This window comes from Mobula hypostoma, chromosome 4 (genome assembly GCF_963921235.1).
Source record: "Mobula hypostoma chromosome 4, sMobHyp1.1, whole genome shotgun sequence".
Taxonomy (NCBI): domain Eukaryota; kingdom Metazoa; phylum Chordata; class Chondrichthyes; order Myliobatiformes; family Myliobatidae; genus Mobula; species Mobula hypostoma.
In genome coordinates this window covers 100,806,345-100,822,780 of record NC_086100.1, presented here as the reverse complement: position 1 = coordinate 100,822,780, position 16,436 = coordinate 100,806,345, and positions in this window count along the sequence as shown.

The window sequence follows — 16,436 nt, the reverse complement described above, 5'->3', positions numbered from 1 at the left end:
TGTCAAAGTAACTTCTACCTGCTTTAAGCTGCTTATACGTGCTTGAAGCTTAAAGCTCTCTGCTTAAAGTAAAATACCTGAAATAAAAACTGAACATTCTGGGATAAACTCAGCAGTTTTGGTCACATCTGTAGCAGGAAACAAAATTAGGTTTGAGATGTTTCATCGTCTAGTTATTACCTGAAACATTACATCTGCTGCATCCCCTTGGATGCTGCTGGGTTTGCTGTTTGCTGCAAGACTGAGCAGATATACCACATATGTAGCATAATTTAAGTCTCCTTCTACCACTTGTTCAAGAAAAAACATCTATTTTGGAAAATGAAAGATGCCAAAGAGTTAATACAAAGTGCATGAAATCCAAAGTGGAAGAAAAATAGCAAATGCATTAAAGTGATAAATATTGTAGATACCCTGTATAGGAGTTGTGTGCTTCATAGTGATTATTTCATCAGTAGATTCATTTCAATTCATGACACTTACACTAAATATTTATCAGTGTAAATATTTAACACTAAATATTATTAAAGGAACCTCCACTGTTTGGGAATAGTTTAATTGTTACAAAATTTTAAAGATTGTGCATTTTCTATTGATAATAAGGTACCCATTGCAATGTCAGAAGGGTCGTAGGATTGGAGGATTGACTTGTCCTGACCCATCCACACGGTAGGCTTATTCAGAAAGTTAGAAGGCATGGGATCCAGGGAAGTTTGGCCAGGTGGATTCAGAATTGGCTTGCCTGCAGAAGGCAGAGGGTGGTGGTGGAGGGAGTACATTCAGATTGGAGGATTGTGACTAGTGGTGTCCCACAAGGATCTGTTCTGGGACCTCTACTTTTCGTGATTTTTATTAACGACCTAGATGTGGGGGTAGAAGGGTGGGTTGGCAAGTTTGCAGACAACACAAAGGTTGGTGGTGTTGTAGATAGTGTAGAGGATTGTCAAAGATTGCAGAGAGACATTGATAGGATGCAGAAGTGGGCTGAGAAGTGGCAGATGGAGTTCAACCCAGAGAAGTGTGAGGTGGTACACTTTGGGAGGACAAACTCCAGGGCAGAGTACAAAGTAAATGGCAGGATACTTGGTAGTGTGGAGGAGCAGAGGGATCTCGGGGTACATGTCCACAGATCCCTGAAAGTTGCCTCACAGGTGGATAGGGTAGTTAAGAAAGCTTATGGGGTGTTAGCTTTCATAAGTCGAGGGATAGAGTTTAAGAGTCGCGATGTAATGATGCAGCTCTATAAAACTCTGGTAAGGCCACACTTGGAGTACTGTGTCCAGTTCTGGTCGCCTCACTATAGGAAGGATGTGGAAGCATTGGAAGGGGTACAGAGGAGATTTACCAGGATGCTGCCTGGTTTAGAAAGTATGCATTATGATCAGAGATTAAGGGAACTGGGGCTTTACTCTTTGGAGAGAAGGAGGATGAGAGGAGACATGATAGCGGTGTACAAGATAATAAGAGGAATAGATGGAGTGGACAGCCAGCGCCTTTTCCCCAGGGCACCACTGCTCAATACAAGAGGACATGGCTTTAAGGTAAGGGGTGGGAAGTTCAAGGGGGATATTAGAGGAAGGTTTTTTACTCAGAGAGTGGTTGGTGTGTGGAATGCACTGCCTGAGTCAGTGGTGGAGGCAGATACACTAGTGAAGTTTAAGAGACTACTAGACAGGTATATGGAGGAATTTAAGGTGGGGGCTTATATGGGAGGCAGGGTTTGAGGGTCGGTACAACCAGCACAACATTGTGGGCCGAAGGGCCTGTACTGTGCTGTACTATTCTATAAATATAAATCCACAGCAGACAGAAGTTGACTTTGGCTTGAACATTTTTTTTTCTTGATTCAACCAATATAATGGAAAGTTGTTTCATTTCAGGTTCCTTAATATTCGCAGTTATTGTATGCTCAGTTATCCCATTCTCAGTAATTCTTATTAAATATTTCAGTGTTGGTAAGTACTTTTATCTGAATCATTTGTACATACGCCTTATGAATATCTCTTCAGAAAATGCAGGTAGTAATCACTGCAAGTCAGTTTCAGACCAATATTCTCACCGGCAAATTTGTTAGAGCTGTTGGGGAGGATTTAAGTTAATTTGGCAAGGGGGTAGGAACTGGAGTGAAGGGACTCAGGATAGGACAGATGGTAAAAAAGCAAAGATAGTGTGCAGTCAGATTGTCAGGAAGGGCAGACAGATGATGGGACAAAATTGCAGCCTGCAGGTTGAGTGTCAGTGCATTAAGGATGCAGAATCAAAAAGTGTAGCAAATATAGTACTCAAAATGTTATATCACAATGCGCGGAGTATAAGAAATAAGGTGGATAATCTTGTTGCATTATTACAGATGGTCAGGTATAGTGTTGTGGCCATCACTGAATCATGGCTGAAGGATGGTTGTAGCTGGGAGCTAAATGTTCAAGGTTACATGTATCAGAGGGATAGAAAGGTAGGCAGAGGGGGTGGCCTGGCTCTGCTGGTAAAGAATATCATCAAATCAGTGGAAGGATGACACATAGGATCGAAAGATGTTGAATCCTTGTGGATTGAGTTAAGAAAATGCAAGGGTAAAAGGCAGGTATATACAGGCCTCCCAGTAGCAGCTGGGATGTGAACCACAGATTACGAAGGGAAATAGAAAAGGTGCGTCAAGAGTGCAATGTTATGATAGTCATGGGAGATTGCAACATGCAGGTCAATTGGGGAAAATCAGGATGGAAAGGGATCTTGAGAATGAGTTTGTTAAAAGCCTACAAGATGTTTTTGTTTACGTAGCAGTCTATCATTGAGCGTACTAGGGGATCAGCTATACTGGATTGGGTGTTACATAATGAACTGGAGGTGATTAAGGAGCTAAGGGTAAAAGAACCCTTCAGAGGCAGTGATCACAATATATTTGCATTCGTCTTGAAATTTGATAGGGAGAAAGTAAATTCTGACATAGCAGTATTTTAGTGGAGTAAAGGAAATTACAGGGGTACGAGAGAGCAGTTGGCCAAAGTAAATTGGAAGGAGCTGCTGGCAGGGATGACAGCAGTGGCTTGAGTTTCTGGGAAAAATGAGGAAGGCGCAGGATAGATGTATTCCAAAACGAAGAAATGCTCAAATGGTAAAATAGTACAACCGTGGCTAACAAGGGAAGTCAAAGGTAATGTAAAAGCAAAGGAGAGGGCATACAAGAAAGCAAAAATTAGCAGGGAGATAGATGATTGGGAAGCTTTTAAAAACCTACAGAAAGCAACTAAATGAATCATTGGGGGAAAAGATTAAATATGAAAGCAAGCTAGCAAACAATATCAAAGTGGATAGTATAAGCTTTTTCAAGAATGTAAAAAAAAACAAGAGTTAGGAGTAGATATAGGACTTCTAGGAAATGAGGCCGGAGATATAATAACTGTGGACAAAGAGATGGCAGATGAAATAAATGAGTATTTTGCATCAGTTTTCATTGTGGAAGACACTAGCAGTGTGCCAGATGTTGAAGGGTATGAGGGAAGAGAAGTGGGTACAGTTACTATTACAAGGGAGAAGGTGCTCAAAAAGCTGAAAGACCTAGAGATACTTAAGTCACATGGACCAGATGAACTGCATCCTAGGGTTCTGAAAGAGGTAGCAGTAGAGATTGTGGAGGCATTAGTAATAATCTTTCAAAAATCATTGGACTCTTGGCATGGTGCCAGAGGACTGGAAAATTGCAAATGTCACTCCACTCTTTAATGAAAGGAGGAAGGCAACAGAAAGGAAATTATAGACCAGTTAGCCTGACCTCAGCTGTTGGGAAGGTGTTAGAGTCAATTGTTAAGGATGAGGTGATGGAGTACTTGGTGACACAGGACAAGATGGGACAAATTCAGCATGGTTTCCTTGAGGGAAAATCTTGCCTGAGGAACCTGTTGGAATTTTTTGAGGAGATTACAAGAGGATAGATAAAGGGGATGCAGTGGATATTGTAGATTTGGACTTTCAGAAGGCCTTTGACAAGGTGCCATACATGAGGCTGCTTACCATGTTAAGAGCGCGGTATTACAGGAAGGTTGCTGGCATGGTTAGAGCATTGGCTGATTGGTAGGGGGCAGTGAGTGGGAATAAAAGGATCCTTTTCTGGTTGGCGCCAGTGACTAGTGGTGTTCCGCAGGAGTTGGTGTTTGGACCACTTCTTTTTATGCTGAATATCAATGATTTAGATGATAGAATAGATGGCTTTATTGCCAAGTTTGCAGATTGGTGGAGGGGCAGGTTGTGTTTAGAAGATTGAAGGGGGATCTTATTGAAACGTATAAAATCCTAAAGTGATTGGACAGGCTAGATGCAGGAAGATTGTTCCCGATGTTGGGGAAGTCCAGAATGAGGGGCCACAGTTTGAGGATAGAGGGGAAGCCTTTTAGGACCGAGATTAGGAAAAACTTCTTCACACAGAGAGTGGTGAATCTGTGGAATTCTCTGCCACAGGAAACAGTTGAGGCCAGTTCATTGGCTATATTTAAGAGGGAGTTAGATATGGCCCTTGTGGCTAAAGGGATCAGGGGGTATGGAGGGAAGGCTGGTAGAGGGTTCTGAGTTGGATGATCAGCCATGATCATACTGAATGGCGGTGCAGGTTCAAAGGGCCGAATGGCCTACTCCTGCACCTATTTTCTATGTATCTATGAAACAGGTAGGCTGCAGACGGACTTGGACAGATTAGGAGAATGAGCAAGAGAGTGGCAAATGAAATACAACAATGGAAAATGCATGGGCATGCCCTTTGGTAGTAGAAATAAATGTACGGACTATTTTCTGATGGGGAGAATATTCAAAAATCTGAGATGCAGAGGGACTTGGGAGACCTTGCGCAGAACACCCTAAAGGTTAACTCACAGGTTGAGTGGCTGGTGAAGAAGGCAAATGCAATGTTAGCGTTAGTTATTAATGAATATGATATAGTTGGGATCACAGAGACATGGCTCCAGGGTGACCAAGAATGGGAGCTCAACATTCAGGGATATTCAATACTGTATTCAGGAGGGATAGACATGAAAGAAAAGGAGGTGGGATAGCATTGCTGGTTAGAGAGGAGATTAACACAATAGAAAGGAAGGACATTAGCCTGGAGGATGTGGAATCGATATGGGTAGAGCTGCATAACGCTAAGGGGCAGAAAATGCTGGTGGGAGTTGTGTACAGGCCACCTAACTATAGTAATGAGGTTGGGGGTGACATTAAACAGGAAATTAGAAATGCGTGCAATAAAGGAACAGCAGTTATAATGGGTGACTTCAATCTACATGTAGATTGGGTGAACCAAATTGGTAAGGGTGCTGAGGAAGAGGATTTCTTAGAATGTATGCAGGATGGTTTTTTGAACCAACATGTTGAGGAATCAACTAGAGAGCAGGCTATTCTGGACTGGGTTTTGAGCAATGAGGAAGGGTTAATTAGCGATCTTGTCATGCGAGGCCCCTTGAGTAAGAGTGACCATAATATGGTGGAATTCTTCATTAAGATGGGGAGTGCTATAGTTAATTCAGAAACAAAGGTTCTGAACTTAAAGAATGGTAACTTTGAAGGTATGAGATGTGAATTAGCTAAGATAGACTGCCAAATGATACTAAAAGGGTTGAAGGTGGATATGCAATGGCAAGCATTTAAAGATTGCATGGATGAACTACAACAATTGTTCATCCCAGTTTGGCAAAAGAATAAACCAGGGAAGGTAGTGCACCCGTGGCTGACAAGGGAAATTAGGGATAGTATCAATTCCAAAGAAGAAACATACAAATTAGCCAGAAAAAGCAGCACACCTGTGGATTGGGAGAAATTCAGAGTCCAGCAGAGGAGGACAAAGGGCTTAATTAGGAAAGGGAAAAAAGATTGAGAGAAAGCTGGCAGGGAACATAAAAACTGACTGTAAAAGCTTTTATAGATGTGTGAAAAAAAAAGATTGGTTAAGACAAATGTAGGTCCCTTACAGTCAGAAACAGGTGAATTGATCATGGGGAACAAGGACATGGCAGACTAATTGAATAACTACTTTGGTTCTGTCTTCATTAAGGAGGACATAAATAATCTTCCGGAAATAGTAGGGGACCAAGGGTCTAGTGAGATGGAGGAAATGAGGGAAATAAATACATGTTAGTAGGGAAGTGGTGTTAGGTAAATTGAAGGGATTAAAGGCAGATAAATCCCCAGGGCCAAATGGTTTGCATCCCAGAGTGCTTAAGGAAGTAGCCCAAGAAATAGTGGATGCATCAGTGATAATTTTTCAAAACTCTTTAGATTCTGGATTAATTCCTGAGGATTGGAGGGTGGCTAATGTATCCCTGCTTTTTAAAAAAGGAGTGAGAGAGAAACCGGGGAATTATAGACCGGTTAGCCTGACATCGGTGGTGGGGAAAACGCCAGAGTCAGTTATCAAAGATGTGATAACAGCACATTTGGAAAGTGGTGAAATCATCGGACAAAGTCAGCATGGATTTGTGAAAGGAAAATCATGTCTGACGAATCACATAGAATTTTTTGAGGATGTAACTAGTAGAGTGGATAGGGGAGAACCAGTGGATGTGGTATATTTGGATTTTCAAAAGGCTTTTGACAAGATCCCACACAGGAGATTAGTGTGCAAACTTAAAGCACATGGTATTGGGGGTATGGTATTGATGTGGACAGAGAATTGGTTGGCAGACAGGAAGCAAAGACTGGGAATAAACGGGACCTTTTCAGAATGGCAGGCAGTGACGAGTGGGGTACCGCAAGGCTCAGTGCTGGGACCCCAGTTGTTTACAATATATATTAATGACTTAGACGAGGGAATTAAATGCAGCATCTCCAAGTTTGCGGATGACACAAAGCTGGGCGGCAGTGTTAGCTGTAAGGAGGATGCTACGAGGATGCAGGGTGACTTGGATATGTTAGGTGAGTGGGCAAATTCATGGCAGATGCAATTTAATGTGGATAAATGTGAGGTTATCCACTTTGGTGGCAAGAACAGGAAAACAGATTATTATCTGAATGGTGGCCGATTAGGAAAAGGGGAGGTGCAACGAGACCTGGGTGTCATTGTACACCAGTCATTGAAAGTTGGCATGCAGGTACATACGCAGGTGGTAAAAAAGGTGAATGGTATGCTGGCATTTATAGCAAGAGGATTCGAGTACAGGAGCTGGGAGGTTCTACTGCAGTTGTACAAGGCCTTGGTGAGACCACATCTGGAGTATTGTGTGCAGTTTTGGTTCCCTAATCTGAGGAAAGACATTCTTGCCATAGAGGGAGTACAAAGAAGATTCACCAGATTGATTCCTGGGATGGAAGGACTTTCATATGAAGAAAGACTGGATCGACTAGGCTTATACTTGCTGGAATATAGAAGATTGAGGGGGGATCTTATTGAAACGTATAAAATTCTAAAAGGATTGGACAGGCTAGATGTAGGAAGATTGTTCCGGATGTTGGGAAAGTCCAGAATGAGGGGTCACAGTTTAAGGATAAAGGGGAAGCCTTTTAGGACCGAGATGAGGAAAAACTTCTTCACACAGAGAGTGGTGAATCTGTGGAATTCTCTGCCACAGGAAACAGTTGAGGCCAATTCATTAGCTATATTTAAGAGGGAGTTAGATATGGCCCTTGTGACTAAAGGGATCAGGGGGTATGGAGGGAAGGCTGGTACTGGGTTCTGAGTTGGATGATCAGCCATGATCATACTGAATGGCAGTGCAGGCTCGAAGGGCCGAATGGCCTACTCCACCTATTTTCTATGTTTCATTTCAAGAGGTCTAGAATACAAGAGCAAGGATGTGATGCTGAGGCTTTATAAAGTACTGGTGAGGCCTCACCTTGATTATTTTGAACAGTTTTGGGCGCCTCATCTAAGAAAAGATGTATTGTTATTGGGGAGGATTCAGAGGAGGTTCATAAGGGTGACTCAGGGAATGAAAGGGTTATCATATGAGGAATGTATGATAGCTCTGGGTCTGCACTCACTAGAATTTAGAAGGATGAGGGATTGAAACCTTTTGAATATTGAAAGGCCTAGACAGGCTAGTTGTGGAAAGGATGTCTCCCATGGTGGGGAGTCCAGGACACGAGGGCACAGCCTCAAGATAGAGGGGTGTTCATTTAAAACAGTTCTTGAGCCAGCAGGTGGTGAATTTGATGAATTTGTTACCATAGACAACTGTGGAAGCCAGGTCATTGAGTATATTTAAGGCAGAGATTGATAGGTTCTTGGACATGACGTCAAAGGTGTTAGAGAATGGGGCTGAGAAGGGGACAAAAGGATTCAGCCATGATGAAATGGTGGAGTAGACTCGATGGGCCAAATGGCCTAATTCTGCTCCTGTGTGTTATGGTCTTATGGAATCAAGTTTCATATCACTGGCATATGTTGTGAAATTTGTCTTTGTAGCAGCACTACAATGCAAAATATAATAGAGGAAAAATCTGAATTACAGTAAGTATATAGTAAATTATAAATTAAGTAAGCAATGTAAAAATAGAAATAATTTTTAAGTAGGTAGGCAGTGTTCATGGGTTCATTGTCCATTCGGAAAATGGATTGCAGAAGGGCAGAAGCTTTTCCTGAATCACTGAGTGTGTGCCTGCAGGCATCAGGACCTCCTACCTGATGGCAACAAGAAGAAGAGGGCATATCCTGGATGATGGCGGTCTTTATTGATGGATGCCATCTTTTCGAGGCTTTGCTCTTTGAAGATGTCCTGGACACTGTGGAGGCTAGTTCCCATGGTGTGGATGACTATGTTTACAACTTGGAGTCAGAGAAATTATTCAAACACAAGACTATAAGATATAGGAGCAGAAGTAGACCATTTGGCCGATCGAGTCTACTCCGCCATTCAGTCATGGGCTGATCCAATTCTTCCAGTCATCACCATTCCCCTGCCTTCTCCCTGTTCCCTTTGATGCCCTGGTTAATCAAGAACCTATCTATCTCTGCCTCAAATACACCCAATGACTTGACCTCCACAGCTGCTCGTGGCAACAAATTCCACAGATTTACCACCCTCTGACTAAAGTAATTTCTCCGCATCTCTGTTCTAAATGGATGTCCTTCAATCCTGAAGTCGTACCCGCTTGTCCTAGACTCCTCTACCACAGGAAGTAACTTCACTGTATCTAATCTGTTCAGGCCTTTTAACATTAGGAATGTTTCAATGAGATCCTCCCTCATTCTCCTGAACTCCAGGGAATAGAGTCCAAGAGCTTCCAACCATTCCTCATGTTAACCCTTTTATTCCTGGATCATTCTCGTGAGTCTTCTCCGAACCCTCTCCAATGTCAATATATCCTTTCTAAAATAAGGAGCCCAAAACTGCACGCAATAGAAACATAAAAACATAGAAAATAGGTGCAGGAGTAGGCCATTCGGCCCTTCGAGCCTGCACCGCCATTTATTATGATCATGGCTGATCATCCAACTCAGAACCCCGCCCCAGCCTTCCCTCCATACCCCCTGACCCCTGTAGCCACAAGGGCCATATCTAACTCCCTCAATACTGCAAGTGTGGTCTCACGAGTGCCTTATAGAGCCTCAATATCACATCCCTGGTCTTGTACTCTATACCTCTAGAAATGAATGCCAACATTGCACTCATCTTCTTCACAGCCGACTCAACCTGGCAGTTAACCTTTAGGATATCTTGCACAAGGACTCCAAAGTCCCTTTGCATCTCTGCATTTTGAATTCTCTCCCCATCCAAATAATAGTCTGCCCATTTATTTGTTCCACCAAAGTTCATGACCATACACTTTCCAACATTGTATTTCATTTGCCATGTCTTTGCCTCATCCCCTAAACCATCCAAGTCTTTCCGTTTCATCAACTCTACCTGCTACTCCACCTACCTTTGTATCATTGGTAAATTTAGCCACAAATCCATTAATCCCATAGTCCAAATCATTTACGTACGTTGTAAAAAGCAGCAGTCCCAACACCAACCTCTGTGGAACTCCACTGGTAAGCGGCAGCCAGCCAGAATAGGATCCCTTTATTCCCACTCTCTGTTTTCTGCCGACTAGCCAATGCTCTATCCATGCTAGTAACTCCCCTGTAATCCCATGGGCTCTTATCTTGCTAAGCAGCCTCATGTGTGGCACCTTGTCGAAGGCCTTCTGAAAATCCAAGTACACCATGTCTACTGCATCTCCTTTGTCTACCCTGCTTGTAATTTCCTCAAAGAATTGCAGTAGGTTTGTCAGGCAGGATTTTCTTTTCAGGAAACCATGCTGGCTTTAGCCTGTCTTGTCATGTGCCTCCAGGTATTCCATAATCTCATCACTAACAATCGATTCCAACAACTTCCCAACCACTAATGTCAGGCTAACAGATCTATAGTTTCCTTTCTGCTGCCTCCCACCCTTCGTAAATAGCAGAATAACATTTGCAATTTTCCAGTCATCTGGTACAATGCCAGAATCTATCGATTCTTGAAAGATTATTGTTAATGCCTCTGCAATCTCTCCAGCTATTTTCTTCAGAACTTGAGGGTGCATTCCATCAGGTCCAGGAGATTTATCCACCCTCAGACCATTAAGATTCCTGAGCACCTTCTCAGTCGTAATTTTCACTGCACATACTTCACTTCCCTGACACACTTGAATGTCCGGTATACCACAGATGCCTTCCACTGTGAAGACTGATGCAAGATATGTATTCAGTTCCTCTGCCATCTCTGTATCTCTCATTACAATATCTCCAGTGTCATTTCCTATTGGTCCTATATCTACTCTCAACTCTGTTTTACCCTTTATATACTTATTACTATCTTCTTTGATATTAGTTGCCAGCTTCTTTCATAATTTATCTTTTCATTCCTAATGACCTTTCTAGTTTCCTTCTGCAAATTTTTAAAAGCTTCCCAATCCTCTATCTTCCCCCTAGCTTTGGCTTCCTTGGATACCCACTTTTGCTTTTCCTTTGGCTCTGACTTCACTTGTCAGCCACGGTAGTGTCCTTCTTCCATTCGAAAATTTCTTCTTATTTGGAATATATCTGTCATTCACTTCACTCATTTTTCACCGAAACTTCAGCCATTGCTGCTCTGCTGTCCTTCCTGCTAGAGTCTCTTTCCAGTCAACTTTGGCCAGTTCCCCTCTCATGCCATTGTAATTTCCTTTATTCCACTGAAATACTGACACATTGGAATGTAGTTTCTCCTTCTCAAATTTCAAAGTGAACTCAATCATATTGTGATCACTGTTTCCTAAGGGTTTCATATAACCATATAACAACTACAGCATGGAAACAGGCCATCTTGGCCCTTCTAGTCCATGCCGAACTCCTACTCTCACCTAGTCCCACCGAACTGCACACGGTCCATAACCCTCCATTCCCTTCCTGTCCATATATCTATCTAATTTAACTTTAAGCGACAACGTCGAAACTGCCTCAACCACTTCTGCTGGAAGCTCGTTCCACACAGCCATCACTCTCTGAGTAAAGAAGTTCCCCCTCATGTTACCCCTAAACTTTTGCACTTTAATTCTCAACTCATGTCCTCTTGTTTGAATCTCCCCCACTCTCAATGGAAAAAGCCTATCCACCTCAACTCTATCAATCCCCCTCATAATTTTAAACACCTCTATCAAGTCCCCTCTCAACCTTCTACGCTCCAAAGAATAAAGACCTAACTTGTTCAACCGTTCTCTGTAACTTAGGAGATGAAACCCAGGCAACATTTTAGTAAACCTCCTCTGTACTCTCTCAATTTTATTGACATCTTTCCTATAATTCGGTGGAAAGAACTGTACACAATACTCCAAATTTGGCCTTACCAATGCCTTATACAATTTCAACGTTATATCCCAACTCCTATACTCAATGCTCTGATTAATAAAGGCCAGCATACCAAAAGCTTTCTTCACCACCTTGTCCACATGAGATTTCACCTTCAGGGAACTATGCACCATTATTCCTAGATCTCTGTTCTACAGCATTCTACAGCGGTGAAAAAGGCGAACGGTATGCTGGCATTTATAGCGAGAGGATTCGAGTACAGGAGCAGGGAGGTACTACTGCAGTTGTACAAGGCCTTGGTGAGACCACACCTGGAGTATTGTGTGCAGTTTTGGTCCCCTAATCTGAGGAAAGACATCTTTGCCATAGAGGGAGTACAAAGAAGGTTCACCAGATTGATTCCTGGGATGGCAGGTCTTTCATATGAAGAAAGACTGGATGAACTGGGCTTGTACTCGTTGGAATTTAGAAGATTGAGGGGGGATCTGATTGAAACGTATAAGATCCTAAAGGGATTGGACAGGCTAGATGCAGGAAGATTGTTCCCGATGTTGGGGAGGTCTAGAACGAGGGGTCACAGTTTGAGGATAGAGGGGAAGCCTTTTAGGACCGAGGTTAGGAAAAACTTCTTCACACAGAGAGTGGTGAATCTGTGGAATTCTCTGCCACAGCAAACTGTTGAGGCCAGTTCATTAGCTATGTTTAAAAGGAAGTTAGATATGGCCCTTGTGGCTACAGGGGTCAGGGGGTATGGAGGGAAGGCTGGGTTCTGAGTTGGATGATCAGCCATGATCATAATAAATGGCGGTGCAGGCTCGAAGGGCCGAATGGCCTACTCCTGCACCTATTTTCTATGTTTCTATGTTTCTATGTTTCTTTATTGCCCTACCATTTACCATGTATGTCCTATTTTGATTAGTCCTACCAAAATGCAGCACCTCAAATTTTTCAGCTTTGAATTCCATCTGCCATCTTTCAGCCCACTCTTCTAACTGGCCTAAATCTCTCTGCAAGCTTTGAAAACCTACTTCATTATTCACAACGCCACCTATCTTAGTATCATCTGCATACTTACTAATCCAATTTACCACCCCATCATCCAGATCAATAATATATATGACAAACAACATTGGACCCAGTACAGATCCCTGCGGCACATCGCTACACACCATCCTCCAATCTGACACACAGTTATCCACCACTACTCTCTGGCGTCTCCTATCCAGCAACTGCTGAATCCATTTTACTACTTCGATATTAATGCCTAACGATTGAACCTTCCTAACTAACCTTCCGTGTTGAATCTTGTCAAAGGCCTTACTGAGGTCCATATAGACAACATCCACTGCTTTACCCTCGTCAACTTTCCTAGTAACCTCATCAAAAAATTCAATAAGATTTGTCAAACATGACCTTTCACGCACAAATCCATGTTGATTGATCCTAATGAGACCCTGTCTATCCAGATAATTATATATACCATCTCTAAGAATACTTTCCATCAATTTACCCACCACTGACATCAAACTTACAGGCTGATAATTGCTAGGTTTACTCTTAGAACCCTTTTTAAACAATGGAACCACATGAGCAATACATCAATCCTCTGGCACCATCCCCATTTCTAATGACATTTGAAATATTTCTGTCAGAGCCTTTGCTATTTCCACACTAACTTCCCTCAAGGTCCTAGGGAATATCTTGTCCGGACCCAGAGACTTATCCACTTTTATATTCCTTAAAAGTGCCAGTACTTCCTCTTCTTTAATCATCATACTTTCCATAACTACCCTTCTTGTTTCCTTTACCTTACACAATTCAATATCCTTCTCCTTAGTGAATACCGAAGAAAAGAAATTGTTCAAAATCTCCCCCATCTCTTTTGGCTCCACACATAGTCGTCCACTCTGATTTTCTAAGGGACCAATTTTATCCCTCACTATCCTTTTGCTATTTATATAACTGTAGAAACCCTTTGGATTTATTTTCACCTTACTTGCTAAAGCTGCCTCGTATCTTCTTTTAGCTTTTCTAATTTCTTTCTTAAGATTCCTTTTACATTCTTTATATTCCTCAAGCACCTCATTAACTCCAAGCTGCCTATATTTATTGTAAATCCTCCTCTTTTTCTGAACCAAGTTTCCTATATCCCTTGAAAACCATGGCCTCTCAAACTTTTAACCTTTCCTTTCAACCTAACAGGAACATAAAGATCCTGTACCCTCAAAATTTCACCTTTAAATGACCTTCATTTCTCTATTACATCCTTCCCATAAAACAAATTGTCCCAATCCACTCCTTCTAAATCCTTGCGCATCTCCTCAAAGTTAGCCTTTCTCCAATCAAAAATCTCAACCCTGGGTCCAGTCCTATCCTTCTCCATAATTATATTGAAACTAATGGTACTGTGATCACTGGACCCGAAGTGCTCCCCAACACATACCTCCGTCACCTGCCCTATCTCATTCCCTAACAGGAGATCCAGCAGTGCCCCTTCTCCAGTTGGTATCTCTATGTATTGCTGCAAAAAACTATCTTGCACACATTTGACAAACTCCAAACCATCCAGCCCTTTTACAGAATGGGCTTCCCAGTCTATGTGTGGAAAATTAAAATCTCCCACAATCACAACCTTATGCTTACTACAAATATCTGCTATCTCCTTACAAATTTGTTCCTCCAGTTCTCGGTCCCCATTAGGTGGTCTATAATACACCCCTATAAGCATCACTACACCTTTCCTATTCTTCAATTCCACCCAAATAGCCTCCCTGGACGAGTTCAGTAATCTATCCTGCCAGAGGATGTCATGGTTTTACAAATGACAAGGAGGTGCCAAAGATTCTCCCAAGAAATTTTAAACTTTAATTTGCAAATCAAAGCTGAGACAAACAGTGGGCTAGCCTCTGTATGCCTGCCACTGAATGCCTCCTATCTGTTTCACACAGCATTTTTATAGACCCCCTTCTGGGTTAACTGCATTAGCATATCGCTGTAAGTTTTACTCTAGCTAATAAATCAATTACTCTTATCTCTCTTACTTGGCTACGTTCGTTTTTCTCGAGGGGTCAAAAGTACACAGGTTTCATTCTAACTAATGAATCAATGGTTACATGTGAAATACCATAGGAATCCCCTACTCATTCAATAACAGACACTGAATGCGTAGTTAAGGCATAGTAAACACCTGAATAAACACTTGATATGCAATAAAAACACTTAAATAAACACTTAGAAAACAGAATATTACAATGTTTTCCAATAAGGACCGCTGTTATATTTTCTCTGACAAGCAATGCAACACCTCCCCCTCTTGCCCCTCCTATTCTATCACACCTGAAGCAACAAAATCCTGGAATATTTAGTTGCCAATCACACGCCTCCTGCAACCACGTTTCACTAATAGCTACAACATTATATTTCCAGGTATCAATCCATGCTCTAAGCTCATCCACCTTTCTTACAATGCTCCTAGCAATAAAATAGATGCATTTAAGAAACTCTCCACCTCTTACTCTCTTTTTATCCTTAATGGAGCAAACAACTTTGTTATCTTTTTCTTCCTTGTCCCCTACATCTTTGGTCTGAGTGCTCCTGATCTCCGTCCCCTGCCTGTCCTCCCTCAGACACACTGTTCCTTAACCTTAAGCTCTCTTATCATCTCTGGACCATTGCACAACACCCAATCCAGTACAGCCAATCCCCTAGTGAGCTCAACAACAAGCTGTTCTAAAAAGTCATCCCTTAGACATTCTACAAATTCTCTCTCTGAGGAATTGTTACTGAAAATTTCATCCAAATCTGATAAGCAAGACATTTGATTGATTATAAAATGGTTCCTCTTGTAGTAGGAATAGGTGAAGAACCCCACATTGTTGTAAGAATGAGGGCAGTCACTGAATACATTTAAATGTACGCTGAAACCTTGTACATACGAAATGAACGTTAGCATATGTGTCTACTTCTCTAAGGTATAGAGCTAACAAAATTATGAGTAAATAATATTTTGGATGTTAATTATTAAGACAATAAAAGTAATGAGTTATGCACAGTTTGGGTCTAAAGACTTAAAGGTAAATATAATGTTCAGTGTTAAATACATCATTTGTGTTTAAGTGTAAAATGGCTGGTTTGCTGCTTTACTGACACCAAGTCATTTTTTTATGTTCTTAACCTGTTAATTTTTCTTTCAACTTCATAATGGAATGTAGAAACTTGGAATCATCCTTGAAGTGGGTCAAAATCCCGTACAAGTATCAGTAGTTTTGTGAAATATCGTACAGTCTTTACTATCTATAGTAATGAAAGTTTCTAGTTCCTGACCGATTTTTTTTGTATTTTGTTTCCTGCAGCATCCATAAATAAATTGCCAGAGTTGATAGGTTTAAACCTAGCAATCCACAAATTTTTATATATAATCAGCTAATTTGCAATTATTTACTACTGATTTGTTTATTTTAAGGCCATTTTTAAAAAACACTTTTTTAAAACCATTTGGTTGGTTAATCCTCTAAAGGAAAGAGGTGCCCCATCTTTTCGTTTTCTGGCCTTTGTGGTTCCGGGTCTATTAGTCTGAGTGACATTGCTCCCAGCACAACTAACTTCGAAGAAAAGAAACCCTCACAAACATATGAAGATTTGTGCCACGGGGAATTCAAGTAACAGTGTATCATCTTCACTGAATTGCATTTTACCACACTCTTCA